The sequence below is a fragment of the Dreissena polymorpha genome, chromosome 16 (genome assembly GCF_020536995.1).
Source record: "Dreissena polymorpha isolate Duluth1 chromosome 16, UMN_Dpol_1.0, whole genome shotgun sequence".
NCBI lineage: Eukaryota > Metazoa > Mollusca > Bivalvia > Myida > Dreissenidae > Dreissena > Dreissena polymorpha.
This window is the reverse complement of record NC_068370.1, coordinates 15,726,296-15,752,558: the sequence shown is the minus strand read 5'-3', so window position 1 is coordinate 15,752,558 and position 26,263 is coordinate 15,726,296. Positions and strand designations below refer to the sequence as shown.

At 35.8% G+C, this 26,263-nt stretch overlaps 1 protein-coding gene and 1 long non-coding RNA gene across 3 annotated transcripts in view; both read left to right on the top strand.

Annotated features, from left to right (window-relative positions):
- LOC127862361 (uncharacterized) overlaps positions 1–12,709 on the top strand; it is a 30,507-nt gene extending 17,798 nt beyond the window's left edge. Inside the window, exons 2-9 of one of the 2 annotated variants that reach the window (XR_008040561.1) lie at positions 342–469; positions 1,879–1,985; positions 2,262–2,456; positions 5,723–5,874; positions 6,645–6,780; positions 6,994–7,101; positions 8,032–8,226; positions 10,395–12,709. This is a non-coding gene — a long non-coding RNA (uncharacterized LOC127862361). Of the gene's footprint in view, positions 1–341; positions 470–1,878; positions 2,457–5,722; positions 5,875–6,644; positions 6,781–6,993; positions 7,102–8,031; positions 8,227–10,394 lie in introns of both variants that reach the window. The other variant, XR_008040560.1, reaches the window with a different exon arrangement.
- A 12,444-nt stretch (positions 12,710–25,153) lies between these two features.
- Positions 25,154–26,263, top strand: part of LOC127862188 (ecdysone-inducible protein E75-like) — a 152,826-nt gene continuing 151,716 nt past the window's right edge. Inside the window, exon 1 of the mRNA XM_052401196.1 lies at positions 25,154–25,417. The gene's annotated coding sequence lies outside the window, so the exon portion shown is untranslated. The remainder of the gene's footprint in view (positions 25,418–26,263) is intronic.

Here is a 26,263-nt window from a genome sequence, read left to right as displayed (position 1 = left end):
GGTTGATAATGATACATTATTTGACAAGAATTACCTTTTTATTTCCGGAAATATCAGGAACCATTAATCAAGAAATAATGTTGTTTTGAAAACTGCAAAGGGGTTGCAATCTTAGGAAGCAAAAAATATTGGACAGTAAGTCTGGCGCTCATGCATTTCACTTTTGGCTTTTTGAAATATTTGTCGGCAATTTCCAACGGCCAGACGGGCATTTACCATGTCTAGGCTCTAGTTCTCAACTAACCATCAAATATTAACAATTTGCAAACCTATCTTTACTTCCATTAGCTCCAACACATGTTATTGTTAGTCAAATGTATTTTGGTTGACTTATATTGTAGGCTCGCACCTCATTACTATACTACACTAGAGCTCCCAAAAGCAGATCATGGTGACACTGGAAACTACCTTGTGACTGTTGAAAACGAACATGGCAGAGATTCTGCAGATATTCCGGTCTTAGTTATTGGTATGTTAAATTTTGCAATGTCTCAATAGCAAGTTCAAGTTTCTACACTGGCAATTGTCAAAAGCAACAATAAATATCTGAGTTGATAAAAAATTAACAAACTGCTAATAATTTCTCTATCAAAGATATATTATTTATTTGCATAATATGTCTTGTAATGCCCCAGGTAGGGTGGCATATAGCAGTCGAACTTACTGTCCATCAGTCAGTATGTGTGTATGTCAGTATGTGTGTATGTCAGTATGTGTGTATGTGTGTATGTCAGTATGTGTGTATGTGAGTCTGTCCGTCCGTCCGAAAAATAACTTTTAACGTTTGCCATAACTTTTGCATTATTAAAGATAGAAACTTGATATTTGGCATACAAGTGTATCTCATGAAGCTGCACATTTTGAGTGGTGGAAGTTCACGGTCAAGGTCATCCTTCAAGGTCAAATGTCTAATATATGGCGCCTGTCTGTCCGTCCAAAAACTTTAACATTGGCTATAACTTTTTCACTATTGAAGATTGCAACTTGATAATTGAATGCAGGGTTTTTTTTGGCCCGATTTTATAGCCGAAATTCGGCTATGTTCCCAATCCCAAAAAGTATACTTTTTTCCCAAAATGTGGCAAAAAATTCCCAATTTAAAAAAAAAAATTTTTTTTTTTTTTTTTTTTTTTAGAAAGAAGTGTCTTATGCGTTTATTATCTCAATTTTAATTCAATTACATCTAACAAAGTATTATATGATTTTGTTCTTTTCATTTGAATGATTATAAAGAGTTATGTATAACTTAGTATTTCCCTAATCAGTGGACTTTTCGTGTGGAAAAAAAAAATGGCTAATGAATTTATTTTCCCAATTTCATGAAAATGCCGATAAAATTCCCAATTCCAAAGCCATGGGCTATCTTCCCAAAAAGTGGAAAAAAAAACCCTGGAATGCATGTGTATCTCATGGAGCTGAACATTTTGAGTGGTGAAAGGTCAAGGTGAAGGTCATCCTTTAAGGTCAAATGTCAAATATATGGCGTCTGTCTGTCCGAAAACTTTAACAATGGCCATAACTTTTTTAATATTGAAGATAGCAACTTGATATTTGGCATGCATGTGTATCTCATGAAGCTGCACATTTTGAGTGGTAAAAGTTCAAGGTCAAGGTTATCCTTCAAGGTAAAATGTCAAAAAAAAAATTCAAAGCGTTGTTCTCATGGAGCTGCACATTTTGAGTGGTGGAAGTTCAAGGTCAAGGTCATTCTTCAAGGTCAAAGGTCAATAAATAAAAATATTTCAAAGCGGTGCAATATGGGGCATTGTGTTTCTGACGAACACATCTCTTGTTGTAACCATAATTGCTGTGCTAGTGTTCTGTGTTGTTACTAATAGCCTCTTCATAAAATTAACAAATAGTCAAATTGTTTTGCAGACAAGCCTGGACCCCCGGACGGTCCTTTGGAGGTCAGTGATGCGTTTGCGGACTCCTGCCAATTGGCTTGGAAACCACCTCAGGACAAAGGAAACTAACCAATAATCGTTGAGTCTTATTAATTACAATTTTTATTCTTTGATTAAGGCTTGTTTACCATGAATACAACTATTGAAAATGAAATTGTTGTTCTTGGGCATATTTTGTTTAGAAATCATTTTCAATGATTTAAACTGAACTTATTTAATGACAGAAAATATATTTGTGTTAGTGTTTGACACAACAATATATCTCTTAAGTTACCTATTTCATTCAATTGAAAACAATATTCAAGTTTTAGATGTTGCCACGTAAACCGATTATGGAATGTACTCTTGATTTAGGTTACACAGTAGAAAAATTCCAGGAGGGCTTGTACTTCTGGGAAAAGGTGCCTGGCATGCCGATGTGCAAGTCCATAATAGTCACTGGACTGAAGACTGGAGTCAAGTTCAAGTTCAGGGTCATGGCTGAGAACATATACGGAATAGGAGAGCCCTTAGAGACAGATTTCCCAGTGTTAGTCAAGAATAGATTTGGTGAGATAATGCTTTTTTTTCTAGTCAGTGTTCACAAATTCCGTTAACAAATGTCTTGTGTAGTTGTTGTTATTTGTGTCCTTGGAACAATTCAGCTCCATATTCTAGTATCCATTTGCTTTCTGTATTTCTCATGACCCAAAAGGGAGGCATATAGTAACTGCATTGTCAGTCAGTCTGTCCTTCCATCCATCCATCAGTCTTGCTCTCTTCATGCGTGGAGTATAACTGAAAATATTGAAGGGATTTTCAAAAGGTGTAGTCCTCAGTATGTAGGAGATTGTTGATAGTCCAATTATGTAAAATTGTGTATATTTCTAGCCCTCATGTTGTAGGGGTTGCTGACTTGTGTGTTTAATAACAAAACAAATAGTTTTTATGCCCCCATAACATAGGTTCTGGGGGCATATTAAAATCGCACCGTCCGTTAGTTTGTCAGTCAGTTAGTCAGTCCGTTAGTCCGTCCGGTTTAGTTTCCGCTCAATAAGTCAAGCAATTGTCATCAGATCTTCACCAAACTTCATGAAATTGTGTAAGGCAATAACATCTGGGTCAAGTTCGATAATCTGCCAAATTGACCTAGACACTCTTGAGTTACGGCCCTTGAATCATCATAAAATTGGGTTTTTCTTGTTTCTGCTCAATAACTTTAGCAATTGTCATCAGATCTTCACCAAACTTTATGAAAATGTGTAAGGCAATAACATCTATTTCAAGTTCGATTCTCGGTCAAATTCACCCTGACACCCTGACACTGCTGAGTTACAGCCCTTGAATCATCGTAAAATTGGGTTTTATCTGGTTTCCGCTCAATAACTCTAGCAAATACCAAAGGATCTTTGCCACTCTTCATAAAAATGTGTAAGGCAAAAACATCAAGGTCAAGTTCGATATTCGGCCAAATCGACCAAGACACTCCTGAGTTACGGCCTTTGAATCATTGAAAAATTGCGTTTTTTCTCGTTTCAATTCAATAACTCGAGCAATTGTCATAGGATCTTTACCACACTTCATAAAAATGTGTAAGGCAATAAGATCTAGGCCAAGTTCGATAATTTTCCATATTGAACCAGACAATCTTGAGTTACGGCCCTTGAATCATCAAAAAATTGCGGTTTTTCATGTTTCCGCTCAATAACTCAAGCAAATTTCATAGGATCTCCGCCACACTTCATGAAAATGTGTAAGGTCATAAAATCTAGGTCAAGTATGATAATCAACCAAATCGACTAGGACACTCCTGAGTTACGGTCCTTGAATCATCTGAAAATTGAGTTTTTGTCCTTACGTTATGAAGTTGTGCATGTTGGATTATTATTGTCCTATATCAAAATTGAACTCTTTTTATATTCCCCCGGTAGGGTGGTATATAGCAGTCGCACTGTCCGTCCATCTGTCTGTCCGTCGCACTTTTGCGTTTAGGTTTAAAAAATGCTCATATCTTCTATGGCGCTTCAGATGTAACCTTCATATTTGGTATGCATGGGTATATAGACAAGGCCTTTCCATACGCACACAAATTTTGACCCCTTTGACTTGAACTTAGGGTTCGCGTTTAGGTTTCGAAATCTGTGTTTAGGTTTCGAAAAAGCGTTTTTTTCGGGGCATATGTCCTCCGATGGAGACAGCTCTTGTTAAATCTATTTATATTAGCTTGCTAGCATCAAAAGCCTCAGAGTTATTGAAATGCTCTCGAGTCCATTTCCAAGACATAGAATCAGTACTTGTGTCTTTATTGGAGATCTAAAGAACTTTCCCACAGTGGGTATCGAACACGTGACCTCCCAGCAGACATCAATTACACCACGATGACCTCATATAGTATGTGATATCCATGGAAAAGTGAAGTCTTTAGTAAATATTGGAGTTTGTTGTGACATGAATTCAGAGAAACATGTGGGCTAGTCATCAAAATTTAAAGTCCTCATAATGTAGGACTTTGTGAGGTAATGAAGAATTTCCATACCAAAATATATAGTCCTCATTATGTAGGAGTTTGTGAGTTGATTAAGAATTTCAATACAACAATGTATAGTCCTCATTATGTAGGGGTTTGTGAGTTTATTAATAATTTCCATACAACATTTGCCTTAGTTCTCAATAACTGGAAACCTCCGTTTTAAGGAGTTTTTTGTGTGTAAACCTTTTAAAACTTGTTAATCCTAAATAGTTGAAATCATTTTCATGGTAAACCGGATTCAACACCATATAAGTTTGATTGATTGAGGAATGGCAAATCAAGATGTTTTTATTTTGGACGTGGTTGCTTATTTTCAGAAGTTGTGTTTTTTCAATTTAAAAACAATGCAGGGCGAGGAGATTAAACTGCGGGGAAATATGGTTTTGAGGCATTCTTACCCTGCAGGGTGAGTGGCTCTGGAAACATGTGTGGATGCCTGCCATGTTTCTTGTTTGTGAGTTTAAACATGTTTGCAATGTCGAACAAGTTCAAATGTATTTTAATTATATTGTGAACTTTTGTCATCAAAAGTCATCAAAAGGGAAAGTCCTCATATTGTTGGAGTTTGTTGTATGTTGAATTATGAAAAAACTTAAGTGTAAACATAAAAACATATCAAAAGGTAAAGTCCTCATATTGTTGGAGTTTGTTGTGAGTTGAATTATATAAAACAAATTTGTCAGTCATCAAAAAGGAAAGTCTTCACAGTTTAGAATTTTTTTAAGGCTTTAGACAAAGTATGTTATACCATTATAAAACAAAAGTACTTATAAAGAATGTATTTTTGTTATAAAAATTGTGTTGAAAAAAATATTGAAAGTGAAGTTTGTTAATTTGTTATATTTTAAAGAGTTTTCATGACTTAAATAATATGTTGAACATTTTATTTGTTATTAAAAAAAACTTGTTTTAGGAGGTGGTTGAAAGCCATTAATATGTGAAATCAAGCCAAGGTAATGATAACCATTTGTAAATGAATACATTAAAAAATACGTTGAGCCTGCAGATAAGCTTTTCAAACTCATTTGTAAATACACTATAAAACAAAAATTGGGGGATGTAAAATGGATTTAAAATAATGATAATGCCAAGAAGCAAAGTTCGCATTTAACATAATTGTCTCATTTAACACGACACTTGTGGACTAATACCCAGATAAAGAGAAATTTTCTTGTTTTAATATATTTGTGTAGACAAATATTTTGATTTGCACCTACAACTATACTAGCTAGAGAAGCTTAAACTTGACAAAGAGCAAAATTTGAAAACAGCTACCTATTTAATTTTCCTTTTGCTGTTTTTACAGAGTCCCCAAAGGTTCACCTGACCAACACATCTCTTTCTTGAGCGTCTGAAGTTTGTGTATGTGCTGGGGAGCCACTTACGATGAAACTGGGCATTACCGGTTCTCCTACTCCCACTGTCATCTGGACCAAAAAAGGAAAACCCATCCCAAGGGTAATTATGTATTGATATTTAAATCTTTGGGACCAGTTTAGTGTTTTGAATAATATTCAATTTGTTTCGCCATTTCCGAGTGAAACAAAAGTAATTGTACATGTACTCACCTAAACAGATTATAAATACTACTGATTATTTCTAATTAAAATATATTTTGTGTATGCAAAACGTTTCCTCCATCGTTGAATGACACGCACTTTACATTAATAAATACTAATTATATCATGTCTGTCATTAATTTTATCGTCAATTATAATTTTCTGAGCCTCGTAATTTGCTTTTATTGTCTGCCATCTTGGAAGCACATTTTTTGTGCAACGCCATGTAAAATCATATACGACCATGTGGCGGGCTTTTCTGCATTCCCGACAACTCAAGAAGCTCCATTTATTTTGGGAATCATTACCAGAATGTTTTGATGCTGCAGTGTTCTAATGTCGGTTGTTAAGATATATGACGAGAATTATCTTTTCATTTCCGGAAATATCAGGAACCATTAATCACGATATAATGTTGTTTTGAACACCGCAATGGAGTTGCAATCTTTGGTATCAAACATTATTGGACAGTAAGGCTAACGATCTTGCATTCACCTTCGGCCTTTTGAAATGTTTGTCGGCAATGTCCTACGGACAGGCATTCCCCATGTCTGGGCTCTAGTTTTAAACTAACCATCAAATATAAACAATTTGCAAACCTACCTTAACCTCCATCAGCTGCAACATATTTTATTATTAGTCAAGTCTATTTTGGTTGACATATTGTAGGCTCGCACCTCCAACACTATTGACTGTACTACACTAGAGCTCCTAAAAGCACATCATGGGGACACTGGAAACTACCTTGTGATTGTTGAAAACGATCATGGCAGAGATTTTGCAGATATTCCGTTCATCATTATTGGTATGTTAAATTTTGCAATTTGTCAGTAACAAAAAAAACATTTACCAGTTCAGTTTTATGCTGTTTGCACATAGCCATTTTCACTTTGCTTCTAGCGGGAAAGGGTTATATGCATAAAATGTTTTGTTTGTTACCATAATTTCCGTGCCAGTGTTCTGTTTTGTAACAAATAGTCTCTTCATAAAATTTACAAGTAGTCTAATTGTTTTGCAGACAAGTGTGGACCCCCCGAAGGTCCTCTGGAGGTCAGTGATGTGTTTGCGGACTCCTGCTGATTGGCATGGAAACCACCTCAGGAAAAAAGAAACTTACCAATTATCGGTAAGTCCTATTAATTACAATTTATATTCTCTGATTTAGGCTCGTTTACCATGAATACAACTATTGAAAATGAAATTTTTGTTCTTGGGCATATTATTCACCCGGGAAATTTTCGGGGAGCATATAGCTGCCAGTTTGTCCTTCCTTCCTTCTTTCCTTCTTTCCTTCCTTCCTACCTTCCTTCCTTCCTTCCTTCCTTCCTTCCGTCACACTTTTGTTACAGTTTGTCATTGCGACTTCGATATTTTACTGATCTCTTACATATTTGGCATGTAGGTACCTTGCATGAAATCTCTACCTTTAGATGAGGTTTGAGGTCACTGTGGTCAAGGTCACAAAGGCTAATAATAGATTTTTCCGTCACACTTTTGTTACAGTGTCTCATTGCTCCTTCAATATTTTACTGATCTCTTACATATTTTGCATGTAGGTACCTTGCATGAACCTCTACCTTTTGATGAGGTTTGAGGTCACTGTTGTCAAGGTCAAGGTCATCGAGGCTAGTAATAGATTTTTCCGTCACACTTTAGTTACAGTTTCTCATAGCGCCTTCAATATTTTACTGATCTCTTACATATTTGGCATGTAGGTACCTTGCATGGACCACTACCTTTTGATGAGGTTTGAGGTCACTGGGGTCAAGGTCACCGAGGCTAAACATAGATTTTGTTAGGTGGATATTAACACATAGATTGACAAAGCGCATCAACGGGGAGCATCCATCTGTTTCACTGATATTCTTGTTTTGTAAAGAAATCATTTTCAATGCATAAACTGAACTTATTTAATGACAGAAAATATATTTGTGTTAGTGTTTGACACAACAATATATCTTTTAAGTTACCTTTCCCTATTTCAATCAATTGGAAACAATATTCCAGTTTTGGATGTTGCCATGTAAACAGATTATGGAATGCACTCTTGATTTAGGTTACACAGTAGAGAAATGCCAGGAGGGCTCAGACTTCTGGGAAAAGGTGCCTGGCATACCGATGTGCAAGTCCAGAATAGTCACTGGACTGAAGACTGGAGTCAAGTTCAAGTTCAGGGTCATGGCTGAGAACATATACGGAATAGCAGAGCCCTTAGAGACAGACTGCCCAGTGTTAGTCAAGAATCGATTTGGTGAGAAAATGCTTTTTTCTAGTAGTGTTCATAAATTCAGTTAACAAATGTGTTTTGTAGTTGTTGTTATTTGTGTCCTTGGAACAATTCAGCTCCATTTTCTAGTATCAATTTCCTTGCTGTTGATTTTATGAACCCAAAGGGAGGCATATAGAATCGTCAGTCCGTCCATCAATCCATCAGTCTTTCCCGCTTCCTGCATGGAGTAGAACTGGAAGTATTGAATAGATTTTCAAAAGGTTTAGTCCTCATTGTTTAGGAGTTTGTTGTGATTCGAAATATGTAATCATTTGTTATATTTCTAGTCCTCCTGCTGTAGGGATTGTTGACTGTGTGTTTGATAACGAAACACATATGTGTGATATCCATGAAATATTGAAGTCCTTAGTATATATTGAAGTTTGTTGTGACGTGAATTCTGGGAAGCATGTGTGCAAGTCATCAAAATGTATAGTCCTCATTTTGTTGGAGTTTGTTATTTGATTTTTATAAAACATCCTCAAAAAGTGGAAACCTCAGTTTTAGGGAATTTGTTGTGTGTTTACTTTTGTAAAACTTGTTGGTCCTCAATTTTTAAAAACATTTCCATGGTAGACCTAAGAAAATAATTCAGTTATACAGCTGGGGACAGGTTTAGACATGCCTTTTGTGGTGAGTCGTGGTTATGGGTTTTCGTTATAAGTACCGTAATTACTCATAAGTTTCCAAAAACCTTAAATTTTCTGACATCCCTAGTTTTAGCAATTATTATTCTTTGGAAGCCCAGATTGTCATCTACAATTAATGACTCGTACAGCTGAATTTCGTCTCAAGGTCAAGGTCACAGTGAACACTTGATAATTGTACATATAACTAATATTAGATATTGAGTGTATATGTTTGTGTCGGGCTCATGGTATAGGTCTTCTTTATGCATGGAGATAATTAAGTGTGGCACAAATGTTCACCATCACCATCAGATGTGTCTTGAACAAGTTTAAGTTCCCTTGGTTCAGATCAAGGTCACACTTGAAGTACAAATGTTTTATAAATCTTGAAATTATTTCAATACCTGTCGGTTGTGTCCAGAACAGGACATTGAGGGAATTTGAAGTTGTAGTGCGTAATAGATGGTGGACATATTTTGATATTTTATGTTTACTATGATCAGTTTCACAGACAAGAATCATTTCACTGGGCTGAATTAGTCACTTATAAAATGTAAATGAAGTTTTCAATCATGGAAGGTTTTATGTAACTTTGAGAGTATCATTTCATGACATATAGTTATATGAGTATATTTATGCATTTCATGATCATGTTTCTTGAGTAAAAGCTGAATATTGTGTTAATATTAAAATGTGTTGCAGGTAGTGCCTTCCACTGACAAGTGACAAGAATAATTGTTCACAATAATATGAAGGGGCATGGGCTTGTTATTAATTGTTCATCCAGAGCAAAACACATCTTATTTGCTTCAAACTTCAAACTTATACTATTAAGCAGCCATAATTAACACACTAGGTATCATCTGGAATGTTAGCAGTAATCTTAGCAAATCAATATATTGGTGTAGAAGTAGAAACAAAACAACATGTACTAGTTCTTTTCTTAAATAATGAGTCCCTTTTGGTGATTAATTTTGGTGTCTTGTTTAACTCAAAGAGTATTGCTACTAAAGTGACGAAACTTAACCAACATACTATTATCACTAGCATGTAAAAATGTGCACAAAAAAATGCTGGTCATATTTTTAACACAATCATAATAATTGCCCTATTTAGGAACAACGATACACTTTTGAAAAACTGATCATATTATAGGAACACCTGCAGCAGGCAGTTTGTCCTGCAGCATCAAGGAGAACTATGTTAACTCTTACTCATAAAGGTTTTAGTTGTATCATCATGAAACTTGTTGATAAAATCTGGGCCAAGTTTTATAAGCAGTCAGATACTACTTTTAATCCTATCATCAATCGTGGTCAAAATGTTTGTGGGCATATACTCTCAGCCAAGTGAAGTGCAATAACCTGAAGCACTTTTAAATTACCCTTGAATTACCAAAAAATGTACCAAATTAATGTTCTCTAACTAAAATAGGCTTATCATCTTAATCCTTGTGGTATTCCTTTCCTATAGATACAAGTTTAATTAATTGTTAATTAAAAAACTGTACTTTTATTGTAGAGCCGCCTGCCAAGAAGACAGTAATTTGGAAGAAGATTCTGAAGAAGATACACCAGTTGTTGATACAGTTGCTCTGTCCACAGCTACAACCAACAAGTCCAAACCCACAACCAGCCAGTCCAAAGCCACAACCAGCCAGTCCAAAGTTTCAACCAAAGCAACAACCAGCTTTGTCGGAAAGAAAGCGCAGAAAAGAAAAATGTGGTCTGTTGAAGAACAAGCTGCTGTTGAGCAACAACTGGGAAAATATCTTCACACTTCAAAGCTGCCAGATAAACACGAGATTGAGGAGAGCCGAAAAAAAGAACCTGTATTGTTGAACAGACCTTGGCAACAAGTGAAAAGCTACATTAAAATATGTAAAGTTTCAATGCAGAGAAGATTAAACAGTGCAAACTAAACAAGCTGTGTGTTTTGTGTCAAGCCAGCAGGGGTGAACTACTGGTTTATTTCCTTGAAAAGCATGCCTTAGTTACAAGGCTTATTGTGTATAAACATTCATCACTATTTATCTTTTGTTCGTATTTTACATTAACATTCGACCTTGTACTCATGTCCTTCGGATTTTTTGTTGCGCATAATCAAAAAGGATAAATGCTAGGAATGAAACTTTACAAACATTAATATCCCAGCATGAGAACTTATTCCCCTGTGTATTTTGGTCCTTTTTTCTACATTATTGGAGTTATGACACAACTGGAATATAGGGGAATCAGTGTCCTTAGGACACGTGTTGAATTGTTCTTTTTTATCTTCATTTTATATGCGTGATGTGCTCACATAAAGTTTTGTTTTATTTTTGGGACTGCTTTTCATGTGAGTCCAATTTCTGTATTATCTACATGTAGTGCTCCATCAAGGCCTTAATGGAAGGTTGCCCCGCCCTAACTTTCCAATGATTTGTAACTTGATTTGTAACATTATTGACAGTGTGTTATGGCGCATATGTAGTAGCAGCTGTTTTTCTTAGTATAAATTACTTTTTTGGATTTGTGTTGCATATTACTCAAAAGGATTTACTGCTAGAGTAGTATACATATAAATGTATTGATCAGCATCTGCACTTTTATTATACGCTTTTGTAACAACAGGCATGTTCTTTGTTAAATTTATTTTGCAAAAGTACAACAAACCTTTAACCCACAATGGTATCTTTAAGCAGCTTTTAGCTCCATATTTTGAAGAAATGGCTTTTCTTCTTGCCCCATCTTCAGCCTTTGAACTACATGTAGCTTAAAGTTAAAACTTTTTCTGTAAGCTAGTTTCATGTGATTTCAATGTCTGTATTATCTACATGCAGTGCTCCAGCTAGGCCTTAATGGAAGGGTGTCCCGCCCTGCCCTTCCGAAGTCCCGCCCTGCCCTTCTGAGGCCCCGCCCTGCCCTTCTGAGGCCCCGCCCTGCCCTTTTATTAAAAAAATGAGTTAATAGCTTTTTTTTATCTCCTAAAGATGTTTCATTAATAAACCCATATGTTTTGTGCTGGGTTACTTGTTTGAATAATTATATTTCGTCAATATAATGATAAATTGATGACTGTAATTGGTTTATGTGTGGACTATTTCTTAATATTTGATGTGTTTAATTTCACTAACTGTTACAATTTATAAGTTTCAAGAGATATATATGTTGGAGTGTGTTATTGTATGAGTGTTGGTATTTTTCGCCTCATTACGTGTGGACATGAATGTCAATAGATTAGAATTAGAAGATGATAATGTTGTACATGATCTCATGACCATACTTTCATTTTGTTTTGACTTATTAATATAATGCAACATACATGTCGTCTACTGTTATTACATAAATATAGTACAACATACATGTCATCTACTGAATGTAATAATTTGTTTGACAGACATTTTGTTGATTTTTCAAGACAGCATATTTTCCAAAATACATAAAGATCACTTACGTAACTTTTTGCATTCAAAATATTTCAGTGTTACAATTATGGTAACTGCTTCTTTCTTATTGTTTTAAAAAAGACATCTCAATTGAGAGTTGTGTTTTGTTTTACAAATTTTATTTTAATACTAATAAGAAAATTGGAATACCGAAAAATATTTATTATTTTAATAAAACAGATTTTTGCTTCTCCTGAAAAAAAATGTCAGTAACACTACTTATTGCACTCAGAAAACAACATGTGTTTACTCATGTCATTTTGCAAAATTTGGTAAAAGCATTATTTATACCAGAAAGGTTGTCCTAATAATTTAACAGTTGATGTACGTCATTTAAATAAACACACAAAAGCTGATAAGTCATATAACTGACATTTTTAGCTTTATAACATTTAGTAGTACCTGAGTAGTTACCTCGTTGATTAAAATATTTTAATCAAAAGTGTGTTGCTTTTTTGTATAATTATGCCCCCCTTCAAAGAAGACGGGGTATGTTGTTTTGCTGGATGTCGGTCTGTCTGTCCGTCTGTTTGTCGGTAGATCAGTTCGTTTCTGACGAATAACTCATCAACGAATTGACGATTGGCTTGATACTTCACATGTGCATTGGCCTTTGACAGCAGATGACCCCTATTGAAATTGGGGTCAAAGGTCACTGTCACAATAAGTGTAAAAATCGTTTTTGATCAATAACTCATCAACAAGTTTACCGTTTGGCTTGATACTTCCCATGTGCATTTACCTTAAACAGTAGCTGACCACTATTGAAATATGGTTCTAAAGTCACTGTCACAATAAGTGTGAAAATCGTTTCTGATTAATAACTCATCAACGAATTGACCGATTGGCTTGATACTCCACATGTGCATTGGCCTTGGACAGTAGATGACACCTATTGAAATTTGGGTCACTAGGTCAAAGGTCAAGGTCTGTCACAATAAGTGTTAACATTGTTTCCAATCAATAACACGCCAACAAATTGAACGATTGGCTTGATTCTTCACATGTGCATTGTCCTAGGACAGTAGAAGACCCCTATTGAAATTCGGGTCACGAGTTCAAAGCCCTGTTTGTGGGGCATACGTTTCTGATGCTTCTGTTATTGATTATGTTCGCTCTAAAATTACATGTTATTGATTAACTAACAAAACATAACATTAAAATTGTTCACTGGAAATGGTTAAGAATTGGTTTGGACGGTATCGAATGTCATGTCAGAAAAACTGTTTAACACGAATAACTTATACGTAATAAATTGTTTCGCGGGTCTGTTTATACGTTCCTCTAGATTACGTTTCATAGACCTTTTTATGCGTGCAACACTTTCAAATCAAACACTATCTACTCGGTGCAGCAGTTGAAATATTCGTTAAAAGCAAATGAAATTACCACTTTGTCAGTGAACATGCTTATATTTGACCGATGTTGCGAGGGCTTAACAATGGACACATACCGACAGTCCGAGGACTTCTTTTTAAAGACCTAAACTTGACGTGCACAATGAAAAGTGAGCTTTATGTATGTATAAGTAATTTCATAAAGTTAATGAATGTTAATTTAAATATCAATACGTTTGGTACAAGTATTTATACATACGTAAATAAGTGTGCATTCAAATATATGTAATTATTTGGAAAAATGATGACCATGAAGTAACGTTATACATTATAAGCATATATCAAACGTGAACTCGTATGCTAGATGGTCTATATAAGCCATTGCAAAATGCACGGAACTTGGAAATGTTTGTAGCGGATCGTAATACCAAGCACGTATATTTTCACTTTAAAGCACATATACATTGCTTTGCGAAGCGAACATACTTTGGACAGGGTAATTTCCATAATATAAGAAATAACTGCAAGGTATTGATTTAATATATTGTATAAAAATCAAGAATATGCATATTAAATGTATAGGAATCATGAAACTCAAAAAACATCAGAATATAAATTTTTCATTACACCCGCTAGTATTTCCTTTAAGGCAAGTAACTAATTGCCTTAACAGTACATGACTACAAACAAAGCGACATAAAACACAAACAAATGTTTGACGAAGTAAGCTTCGAATACAAAGGGATACTTCTAACTGCTATCATGTTTCGTTGATTATAATACCCCGCACCGTTACTAAGTAAAGTGGGTATCTGGAATCAACATGGACGTCTGTCCGCAAGTTTGTCTGTCCGTGGACAAACTCTTGTCCGCAGGCGTTCCTACACTTCCACATACAACATTCGAACTTGAAGGCATTGTTTCTTATGATATGAAGTTGTGTATGTGCGAATTGCATCATCCTACGATACATATTACAACAGATATGTTCATCTTAGACATTCTTTTACCACTTGCTACATATTACAACATGCGGAGTTGTGGTGTATTATTCGCAAGTATTGTGACAATTCTAGTATTGTATGGCAGGTTAAAAATTGACATATGTACCGGAAAGTATAATTCAGCATTTGTATTAGATTCATAACATTTTGGTGACACAAATACATTGTTTATTTTCTGATATATTGCAAAACATATTTGAGTTAATTGTCCTCGCAAAGATATATACCTTAGATTTGTGCTTATGTGCTTACCGACAGTTCGAGGACTGCTTTTTATGCCTCCCGGATCAAATGATCGGGTGTATGTTGTTTTTGCCTGTCTGTCTGTCTGTCATAACCTTGGTCATAACTTTTGCAATATTGATGATAGCAACTTGATATTTGGCATGCATGTGTATCTCATGGGTCTGCACATTTTGAGTGGTGAAAGATCAAGGTCAAGGTCATCCTTGAAGGCTTAAACTTATTTGAGTAAATTGTCCTCGCAAAGATGTATACCTTAGTTTTGTGCTTATGATGTCTTGTCAGTGTAAATAAACATTGACAACAAAACACTGTCCTCAAAGCGATGGTAGCATGCGATTGTCCTCTGGCCGCATTTAATTGTTGACATAATTTTAAATTGAATTTATGAAGAAACGGTTTACATAATGTCAACGATACTCAGAATACAAACAAATGGTTTGTCAGTGCAACGCCTCATTACATTTTTTTAAGTGTAGATGCGTTCCTTAAAAATGGTCCTCCAAGCCCCGAAGTAAGTCAAGGTCCTCACATTGTATACCATACACGTATGTGTGTGTGTGTGTGTGTGTGTGTGTGTGTGTGTGTGTGTGTGTGCAAGTCATACATAAGTGAACAACGCAAAAGCTTAACCGTTACAAAATATACACATTTAACAACAAAAAGGGAACACATATTGACACGTACTCATGCATATTTTTTTTATAAAGCATATACCCATCAAAAATACACCTTCAAGTTCTATAAGGAAAAACTACAATTCTTGAAATATACGGAAGATGTAATAACAGGCAAAGCCATCGATAGCATTTTAAGCATTATTGAGCATTTAAACCTAAAAACGAAAGCGAAATTAGTTTAAGCGCTCTATGCTTTTATATGCAAAAAACTCTCCAAATAAAGAAGGGAAAAATAAAGCAAAAAGTTAGTTTCCAAGCATAATGACATATAGTTACACTATTGTTTTAATCACGTTGGAAATATCCCATTTAGAAAGAGTATTTGTTAAAAAAATGTGTTTGATACAATGTTAGTAGAGCTGAATATCTATAAATGTGTATGCGTGTGTATGCTTGTGTGTATGCGTATGTGTATGCGTGCGTATGCTTGTATGTATGTGTGTGTGTTTGTGTATTGTTTTAATCAAGTTGGAAATATCCCATTTAGAAAGAGTATTTGTTAAAAAAATGTGTTTGATACAATGTTAGTAGAGCTGAATATCTATAAATGTGTATGCGTGTGTATGCTTGTGTGTATGCGTATGTGTGTGCGTGCGTATGCTTGTATGTATGCGTGTGTGTTTGTGTGCATGTGCTTGTGTGTGTGAGTGCGCACTCATGCATGCGTGCGTGTGTATGTGTGCGCGCGCGTGTGTGTGTGTGTGCGTGCGTGCGTGTATGCGTACGTGTGTGCTTGTTGTGTTCGGTTTGTGTGTGTGCAAGCCATACATAATTGAAAAAAAGCAAAACAACAAACAGTTACAAAATATACACATTGAAACAGCAAAAAGAGGACAAAAGGGACGCGCAAAAGGAAACGTTTTAAAAACTCATGCATATTATTTCCTATCTCTTAAAAAAATATATACCCATCAAAAGTACATGTTGTAAATATCCTATTTAGAAGGAATATTTGTTAACAAGAAATGTGTTAGATACAATGTTAGCAGAGTTGAATATTTATAAATGTGTATGCGTGTGTGTGTGCGGGTGTGTGTATGTGTGTGTGTGTGTGTGTGTGTGTGTTTGTGTGTGTGTGTGTGTGCGTGCGTGCGTGCGTGCGTGCATGCGTGTGTGCGTGCGTGCGTGTGTGTGTGCGTGAGTGCGTGCGTGCGTGCGTGCGTGCGTGGTGTGTGTGTGTGTGTGCGTAAGTTTGTGCGTACGTGTGTGCGTACGTGTGTGCTGGTTTGTGTTCGGTTTTATGTGTTCAAGCCATACATAATTGAAAAAGCAAAACAACCAACAGTTACAAAATATACACATTTAAACAGCAAACACGAAACAAAAAGGACACGCAAAAGGAAGTGTTTTAAGTACTCATTCATATTATTTCATATCTAATTAAAAAACCATATAACCATCAAAAGTACAAAAAAGAATGTGTTAGATACTATGTTAGTTGAATATTTATAAATGTGTATACGTGTGTATGCGTGTGTGTATGCGTGTGAGTATGTGCGTGTGTGCTTGTTTGTATGCGATTTGTGTGTGCGTACAAGCCCCACATACTTATAAAAAGCAAAACAGCAAACAGTTTAAAAATATACACATTTTAACAACAAAAATAGAACAAATGTTGACACGCAACAGGAAACGTTTTAAGTACGCATGCATATTATTTAATATCTCTTTAAAAAGCATATACCCATCAAAAATACCCTTTCAATTCTCATAAGTTTTTTTTTTAAAATATAAGGTCTAAACACAATGTTATTATAGTTGAATGTTTATAAATGTGATGGATCGTTTTCCCTTATTTAATGGTGTATTATACAAGACTAAAAATTTAATTAATAACAATATTATCACCGTATTAAACAGATTTGAAGTAAAAAGAATGCATCAAAGTGAGTGAGTTTAAAGCGCGTATATAACATCTATAGCAGTAGCCCCATGTAAAATTGTATATCTTGGATATTGATGGTTTATGAGAGTTCACATATAAAAGGTTGATCTATTCGGTCAAGCTACACATTTTCTATATAGTGTATAAAAATAACATTTGCCAAAGATAACTTTTCGGGCCACTATAATGTTTTAAAAGCCATGTTCGTCTGTTTCGTGTGAAGACGCCAACAGAAAAGTAAGAGCACATACAAAGTAAAACGTATGATGAAGACAGCAGTATCACTGCACAGATAGGTAGTTTATTTTGTGTTATTGTTACCGGCCGACACCTTTCGCGCGTATGTCTGACTTGCAGTGGTATTTTTCTGAGGCCACGGTTTATCGAGCCATTCTCGATATTTCACAAACGACACAGTCTCTCGTCGATCGCTGCCCCGGTATCGCACGAAGAGTTTGCCCTCAAAAGACCATGCCCTTTCAATGAGATCTGGTTCTTTGAGTCTTAGCGACGCCAGAACCTCGGCGTTGAGCTTAGTAAGGTCTTCGTTAATGAATAGACGAGACCCTTTGAGCATCTTAGCCCTTTTCATTATCTCAATCTTTGTTTGTCGCCTTAGGAACTTTACAATCACCGGCATGCTTTTATTTGTCGCAAATTTTCCCAGACGATGAGCTACATCAATGTCTGTTGTTGCAATCGGCATTCCTAGCTTTTTGGTAAGAAGCGATGCCATTTCATCTGCAACGGCAGCCGATGGCTGGTTTTCCGAGTCGCTAGGTAATCCCGCTATACGGATTGAATTTCTGCGGCCATATTGTTCAAGATCATTGAGTTGTTCGGCGTGCTTTAGATTTGCATCATCTAGTTTCTGCTTAAGAATGTCTATTTGATTGTTTTTAGTTTTCACAAGTTTCTGCAGTGTTTCAATTTCTTTTGTTTGGTCAAATAAGTTGCCTTCAAGGATTTCTAGACGTTTGATTAGAGACCCAAGAAACTAATCTTTGACCTCTTCAAGTGTATCTTTTATCAGGTTTTTAAGGATCGAAGTGTCACTTTTGGTAAGGACATTTGACAGTTTTGCGTTGATGTCCTCTAGATGTTTTTCTATACTGATAGAGTCGGATTTATCCTCTGTTTGTTTTCCTTTAAGATAATCAGCCATAGACTTCCGTTTAGGATTTTCCTGCTCTATCTTTTTTTCTTTTTGCTCGCTGTTTTTATTTGCTGGCTGTTTGGCGTTTCAAAAACCGGCGAGTCTACATAGCTGGTTTCGGTGGTGTTGCATTCACTTGCCGATGAAGAGTGGGGCCTTTTATTCATTTTTGTCAAGGCAGTTTAATTTGTGTCGGTTTAAGCCTATAATTGTCAGTATTGATACGCCACAGATTTAAAGCGACCACAAGCGTCCACTAATATCTACAATTATGCGCGTAGCTCAAGCGTGACGAGTTAATCGGATAAACCGGTTGACACTATCCTGTGATTAACCGTTAAGTGTATCTATGTAAAACTATGTACACTATGTCTTATTGGGTGGGCACCCCACCCGCTTGTTTAACAAACGCGGCAAACATATTTTCTTTTAAATAAAACGAATCTTCAATTTACTTCAAGGGTAACATACTTTTTTCTGTCCAGACTTTGTACACTTTCATATATCCATCCCGCGGAACATTTAACTCAGATCACAAACTTTGTTTTTTTATACTTTACATCCTCTAGAAAAGTATGTTTACAAAACGCAAGGCTACACATTTGTTCTAAGTATTTGTATTTAGCTGAAATATGTATTTATCATACCTTCATACTGTTGATGGAATTTCCTCATTTTGTGAAAAATCAATCAGTCATCCTTGAAATTCTTTCTTTCTTCAAAATATAAAAGGATATACCATTCATAAACTTAAAAATGTCCCTTGTCTCAAAAAATAAAATTAAGTATAAAGAAGTGAAACTCCAGCTGCTGGAGCAGTATTGGATTCTTATTATATACAATAAGTTGGTCATTTATTTAAGGCAAGTGACCGATTGCCTAAACAAGGTTTCTGAAAATAATAAAAATTACAATACCGCTATATGGCAAGCGGTTCGACGCATAATCCCAAGAAACTAGGTTTCTCATGAGAACCTAGGTTTTCAAATGAGAACATAGGTTCTCATGAAAACCTAGGTTCTCATTTCAAAACTTGGGTTCTTGAAGCAATGTGCAATCTTCAAGCGAGAACCTAGGTTCTCATTCTGAGAACCTAGGTTCTCATGACAAACCTAGTTTCTTGGGAGTATTCGTCGAACCGCAAGAAACTAGGTTTCTCATGAGAGCCTAAATTCTCGCTTGAATATTGCACATGGCTTCAAGAACCCAAGTTTTCAAATGAGAACCTAGGTTTTCATGAGAACCTAGGTTCTCTTGAGAAACCTAGTTTCTTGCGGTTCGAAGCATAATCCCAAAAAACTAGGTTTCTCATGAGAACCTGGGTTCTCAGAATGAGAACCTAGGTTCTCGCTTGAAGATTGCACATGGTTTCAAGAACCCAAGTTTTCAAATGAGAACCTAGGTTTTCATGAGAACCTAGGCTTCATTTGAAAACCTAGGTTCTCATGAGAAACGTAGTTTCTTGAGATCATGCGTCGAACCGCTTGCTATACCGCTACCAGCCTCTGAAGGCTGAAAACAACATCGAAGATGTGTACGGGGATCATAAATCAAATAGACTGTGGGACTTAGGTTAATACAATGCTCTCAAAATCGGTATGAGCTTTACTACTAAACAAACTTGTTGAATCATTTGTGCCAGAGGGTTCAGTTATTTAAATTCATTCATTCAATTATTGACGCATAATATGACAACTGTGTTAAATGAAATAACGTTGAACGGGTCGTATTTGGAAAAAGTAAACAAAGCAATTGTTGTATTATACGTTCCGTGGAGGAGAATGTTTATGAATTGTTAAAATAGTCCTCTATGTGCTACGTCAGTCAAGTGGTATTTTTGCGCAGCACATATCACTAAACTTCTGAGGCTATTATTATATCAGTATCATGAGGTCGATACTAAATGGTATCAGGAAGTGGCGATTTCTCCTGTATTCTGGTCCAGGAGTTGCTTGTGGACACTGGTTGTTAGTTGTTCGCTGTTGTTACTGAACATTTCAAGTCATTTCGGCTTATCTACGGAAAACCTACTACCCGCCACTCCTTCTGTATGCGCGAGAAAGAGTTGTATAATTTATGCAAGGGGTTTCAGTTCTCCAACAATATTCGTTCGAAAATGAACTCATTATGTGAATATCGTGTTAAATGGAATATTTTTGAATGGAACTCATATAGGAAAGAATCAATAAACAATGTTTATATTATACGTGTCGCGGAAGAAATTATTTGTGAATGATTCAAATAGTCCACTATCTTCTGCGTCTTAATGACATAGAACAGATCATTTATAATCTGAGGCTATTAATAGATTCGTGAAAACAACGCAATAGTATAAGGTTACGCTTGTTTATATTCACAATGTATAAAACGTTGAACATGAGTCCAACAATATCTTCAGGGATACGATAGACAACAACAAAAAAGCTTTATAACCGCTTAAACCGATTTTTTTTTTAATATAACAATAATTATCTATTTCGTAATCTCGTTCATGCGTCTAAATCGGGGTTAAATTTGATATTTCTGGGAAACGTGCTTTTGTTCTCAACAGATAGCGGCGATCGTTTGTATTTACGGGTGCTTGTTCGCTTTAAAATCACTCAATGTGTTATGGTCTCATTATGTATCTCCTGACCAGACTGAGAGATGCACAGGCTGAATGGGCTATATATATGATTGGCGCATATGGAATAAGACCTATTTTCGCTAGACGACGGTCATTAAAAATCTCATTGCGAATTGTAAATAGAACAAGATGTGTTTGTGAAACACTATGTCCCCGTATATGACGTTTGACCTTGAAGGATGTTCTTGACCTTGACCCTTCACCACTCAAAATGTGCAGCTCCATGAGATACACATGCATGTCAAATATAAAATTGCTATCTTTAATATTGCAGAAGTGACATTACATGAGCAATTTTGACCCATATATTTGACCTTGAAGAATGACCTTGACCTTGATCTTTCACCACTCAAAATGTGCAGCTCAATGAGATACACATGCATGCCAAATATCAAGTTGCTATCTTCAATATTGCAAAAGTACTCATAAAATGAGCGATTTCGGCCACATATATTTGACCTCTGACTTTGAAGGATGACCTTGACCTTGACCTTTTACCACTCAAAATGTGCAGCTCCATGAGATACACATGCATGCCAAATATCAAGTTGCTATCTTGAATATTGAAATATTGCAAAAGTGTAAAAAAAATGAGCGATTTTGACCCATATATTTGACCTTTGACCTTGAAGAATGACCTTGACCTTTCACCACTTAAAATGTGCAGCTCCATGAGATACATATGCATGCCAAATATCAAGTTGCTATCTTCAATATTGCAAATGTTATTGCAAATGTTAAAGTTGGCGCAAACCAAAACCAACCAACAGACAAACAGACAGGGCAAAAACAATATGTCCCCCACTACTATAGTGGGGGACATATAAAGTTCAAAGGTTTTATCTCGAATCAGCCTATGAAATATTCGAAAATACTCACGCGTGTCTGCTTGCGTTATGTAAAAGTCCTTGAAGGTAAAAAGCTGGGTAAAACAGCTACGCCGAAAAAGCGCAAAAGTGCTCTATACTTGTATTTAGGTAAGAGTTGTTGACACCGTGTGAACTGCTAGGGTAACACGTAATGCATAAACAACGAAGTACGTTCCAACAGGGCTATCTTTATGACTACCTAATTCGTGAGTAAAAAGTTTTGCTCGCAGATTATTTTTTTCTTTATTTTTATAAATTATCTTATTGTATATTTAAGAATAATCGACGTGAAAGCGTTGATTATTGCGGTAATAACTAATGGTTTGGAGTTCCGACGGGTAGTAATTAAACCATGAGGGCGTATCCCGAGTGGTTTGGTAACAAGCATCGGAACGACGAACCGTTGGTTAATACCGCAATAACCAACGCCTACGCGTCGATTATTTCGATTCTAACACGATTTCATTTATAAGTTATCCGCGATTTAAAGGTTATAAAAGATAATTATTTTAACCGAACGTCGTCCACTTTTCCGCGAAAACGTGACGTCACCACAACAATGAAATTCAATAACCTCGTCTTCATTCATAAACAGTGCGCGGACAATCAAAGTGACGCCATACATATCTCTTTAGATAAACAACGATTTTGCTTATTGATACAAATAACAGAGAAATAACCATAACACAAATACATTAAATGAACGAAGCATGAGATTGACATTTTAGTACTATTTTGGTTGATGTGATCTGCAGTACGCGGAAATTTATTTCTTTTCCGAATCGCGCGTTAGCGCACGTGCATTTTGCTAAACTAATTCTTGGAATTTCCAGAACTATTTTCAAAACATTTGTCTTCACCCGTGGTTTGTTGCAGAATAACCAACGGTAGTTTTCCTTCTCTGTATATAGAAAACAAGTCACGTGCCGTGTAAGAATTTAAATTTGAATATGGTGTCGATAATCAAAAGTTGTATACAGGGAATTTTCATTATGAAATTATATTCTTAGTGAGATCGGTATTCGATATTCCAACAATATTCATTTAATTTGATGGTGATTGCAAAATGTCTTTACATTCACTTCTCATTACCATTTTCATAATACTTTCTATGCTTTCAGAACGTCCAAAAAGGGACATGTTGTTGTTATTTTGTCTAAGTTATCTCTATAAAATAAATAGGATGATAAAAAGTGCACAAAATCTCGACCCATGCTTTATGACACATTCTTTATAAATTTGAATGGCGTGTGTTCATTTCAATTTTGAAAATTGAGTTGCGTCTTAAATTCTGCAATAGCGAACAACTTCAGTGCCTTCAGCGCTTTGATCAAATGTTGTCGTAGTTGTGCACTAGTTAGCTTTCGTTTTTTGAAAGGCCATAATTAAGGTTAAATACTTTAAATAGGCTGTAGTTCAGTGGTAGGAAGAATTGATATTATTCTCCGAATCTATGTGTTCAATTTAGTTTTGTGCAGGGAATTTCCATCATTATTTTGGTAATGTAAAAGGTATTAGCTATTCAACGATATTTATTAAATGGTGCTTGCACATAATTTTATTTTATACAAACAGGTTCTTATAATACAATTGTCATCATATTGTCTAGGCCTTCATAAAGTCTTAAAAGGGGCATGTTGTTGTTGGTTTGTTTATGTTTTGTTTAATCTCTATAATATGAATGGGATTCTAAACAGTGAACACACATCTCACACATGTGCGTTTAGACACACTCTCTATGAATTTGAATGGGTTATGTTTATTTTAAACATGTGATTTAAAAAAGCGATACACAACTTCAGAGCCTTCGGTGCTTTGATATTTCTCTGTTATCGAAGTGCAATAATTTATCGAAGTATCCGTTTGACCAGCGTGTTTACTGTACTGTGAATAATGCGATCATGTACACCTCATATTTTCGTCAGTGAAAAAAAACCTTTTAACTATACTACGGTTCTTTGAATCATGAATTTACACCGCACTAAAAACGCTTCAGGCCGCCAGCGATATATTTGCCATAACTATAAAAGTTCCTAGCCAGACCCAGTGATTTGCAAATGAAAGATCTTTTCAGTACATTAAGTTTAAATTAACATTTAAACAAGCAACTAGTGCGTAGGAAACACTGCTTTACTATATGTATTCGTTGGAACGTTATTGAATAGTTTCTCCAATACTAAACAATGTATCACACCATGTTCTTATAATAGAACTATTGTATACAAATTAATATTTATGCTCCCTCCCCCCCTTCGAAGAAGAGGGGGTATATTGTTTTGCACATGTCGGTCCATCGGTCCGTCGGTCCGTCCGTCCACCAGGAGGTTTTCGGATGATAACTCAAGAACTCTTAGGAACATTGATCATCACTTTAAGATGACCCCTATTGATTTTCAGATCACTAGGTCAAAGGTCAAGGTCACAGTGACACGAACTAGTAAAATGGTTTCCGGATGATAACTCAAAAATGCTTAGGCCTAGGATTATGAAACTTCATAGGTACAATCACCATGACTGGCAGATGACCCCTATTGATTTTTAGGTCACTAGATCAAAGGTCAAGGTCACAGTGACTCAAAAAAGTAAAATGGTTTCCTGATGATAACTCAAGAATGCTTATGCTTAGGATCATGAACTTCATAGGCACATTGATCATGACTGGCAGATGACCCCTATTGATTTTCAGGTCACTAGGACAAAGGTCAAGGTCACAGTGACTTGAAATAGTAGAAAGGTTTCCAGATGATAACTCAAGAATGCTTAGGCCTAGTTGTGTTTCGTTTGCAATGTACTATAAATTGTTTATGTCTTTATTCTGGAGATGTGATGTTCGGTAATAAGATTTAATGTCCTGGCTGAATGTACTGTTACGCAATCTATATGCAGCAGACGATATTTCACAAGCGCGCGCGAGGAGAGCAACCGCGCATGCGTTATGACTCTGTATTTGTAAAGCGGTCGTTGCACGTATTGCAGGTCGCTCTTACATAACTGCCCTTATCATCGTGACCTTCTCGCTCTGTCAAAGCGACAGCTACGATATATACTTCAATAACGCGCACAGTGTGATTTGCTGTTATTCCAAATATTGTGATCGACGAAAGTGTGTGGCTATTTTTGTTTATTCCGACTAATTTAGTAAGCAGTGGTGTTTTGAAGTTAATTTGCAAATAATAGACATTGACTTGAACGTTTTTATGTGTCGACTGTCGCTGTACAGCCTGTGCGGCATTGTCAATATATTTGATAATTTAGTTATATTATAAATTAGTGTAAGGTATCGTGGACTTGTTAACAAGTTGACATAAATCTCTAAGGTAAGACATATGTGCGTGTAACACCAATCTCTCATATAAATTCACAAATAATAAATATTCTACCTGCATTAAAATGAAAATGCGTGTTAAATAAACAAATGCGAAGATAAATTTGCGTGTTCTATAAAAAATAATTTAGTGATCCAGAAAAGACTAGTTTTTGAGAAAATATTCATTCAAAACGTAGAAAAGACTATATAAATAACAAACATGTGGGTAACAAGTACAAGTTTTTAACTGAAATTGTTATTTGTTTTAAGACAACGCATAATAGCAAAATTAAACAAAAAAAGATGTAGTTGTATTGCTCATATATAAATATACACTTTCCGCTTTTGTGATATTTTAAGTTTCAAGAAAGTCTCTTCTTATCAAAAATCAAGTTTAGGCGGAAAGTCTTGTCCTTGATTAGCCTGTGCGGACTGCTTAGGCAAATCTGGGGCGACATTTTACGCACATAAATTAAACCCCATTTTCACAGAGCACGGCCCATATTAGAGTTAAGTCCACATAACGTGAATTATAAGTGAATAAAGCGGTCCGCTGAGCGCAGTTGTTGGTATACACGTCCCTCACAAAGGCGACACAGGTTTAATCCCCGCTCTCGCGGAAGGACCTCATTAACCCATTTATGCCTAATGGACTATCCCATCCTTCTAAATTGGATCAATTTATTTCCAAAATTATGGATGTCTATTATATTTATTTCTATATTTAGAATATTTCTTACAGAAATTCTTTTAAGCAAACAGCGCAGACCCTGATGAGACGCCGCATCATGCGTCGCTGTTTGCCAAGGCTTTTTATTCTAGACGCTAGGCATAAATGAGTATAACTTCGAAATAC